The sequence below is a fragment of the Morone saxatilis genome, unplaced genomic scaffold (genome assembly GCF_004916995.1).
Source record: "Morone saxatilis isolate NCDOM2014 unplaced genomic scaffold, NCSU_SB_2.0 Contig11, whole genome shotgun sequence".
Lineage (NCBI taxonomy): Eukaryota > Metazoa > Chordata > Actinopteri > Moronidae > Morone > Morone saxatilis.
Genome location: NW_023339663.1, coordinates 30,422,186 through 30,423,363, shown reverse-complemented (window position 1 = coordinate 30,423,363; position 1,178 = coordinate 30,422,186). Strand labels below are relative to the sequence as shown.

Below are 1,178 nucleotides of genomic sequence, written 5' to 3'. Positions count from 1 at the left end.
GGGGGGGGGGGCACAAACAGATGCGTACTCTACCAGGGTTCAGTCCTCCCATCTTGTTTAAGGCTTACAAAATTGTTGTGAAATTGTGGGGAGATTTTTAAAATTATCCCCAAATGCACTGATGTACTTCAAAAGTGACATCAAAATACTGCGATTCAACACATATATCTTTCAAAGTTGGTAATATTTGATATAAGTGCCTTTAGCATTCATGTAAACAACACAGATGTGACCAAAGCGGCGTGATGCCGGGCTTTGATCCCAGCGTCTCCGCTTTGATCTGGCTCGCAGACTAAAACATGTATTTTCCGAGGGGGAATACAGGCAGGCACCGCAGTGAAATGGCCCTGGCAGCATTAGCCAAACATTGGCTTAGGCTGGGGATCCAAACCGCCAACACACAACCCAACAAATTAACTAAACATACTTACCAGTCTCACATGTTCAGGGCAGCATGCCCCGTTAGCCTTGACAAATTGTGAGCTGCTGCTCTCCTAATAATGCATTTACAGAAAGCCCCCCCCCCTCCCCTGCACCACATTTGGAGATTAATGTAGGGATGTTGACACAGGTTATGCAGATAGCGTATTTGTACAAGTAGAGACCGGAAAGAGCTTACAGAAAATGAGAGCCACTGAGCTAATACATCTGACCTCCAGGACACCTCTGCAGACAAGCACTGGCGTTTTACCACCAGCGCGGTCGCAAATAATTTGCGCTAATTGGCTTTGAAGGCAATTAGCGTGTAGAGAAGACACAGAGGAGGAATGCTGGGGAGAAAGTGGTGCAGGATGAAATGCATATTGATGGTTAGCATCAAAAGCAGGCCTCTTTGAAGTGCTGCTATGGTGTCAGCGTGTGATGGGAGAGCTGATAGAAAAAAGTGGACAGGAGACAGGTTCTTCTTAAGCACATGGCTGGCTGCTAGGAGAGGTCAACCATCCCATAGCTGTGCATGTTTGTGTAGCCACTACACAAAGAAAGTGAGGCTCCATGTTCTTAAAGGTCTAAATGAGAACAACACAATTTAATTACCAATATTTCAAAAGAAATAAACAAACATTATTTACAAATTGAACTAAAATACTAAAATAATTTATTAATATACAATGAATATTATGATCTAACAGAACTCAGTCAAGGGTAAATGTAGATTAATTACCGTAATTTCCGGACTA

General features: G+C 43.0%; 1 protein-coding gene across 1 annotated transcript in view; it reads right to left on the bottom strand.

Annotated features, from left to right (window-relative positions):
* LOC118343425 (testis-specific serine/threonine-protein kinase 2-like) overlaps positions 1–1,178 on the bottom strand; it is a 38,154-nt gene that overhangs the window by 33,141 nt on the left and 3,835 nt on the right. The window lies entirely within an intron of this gene.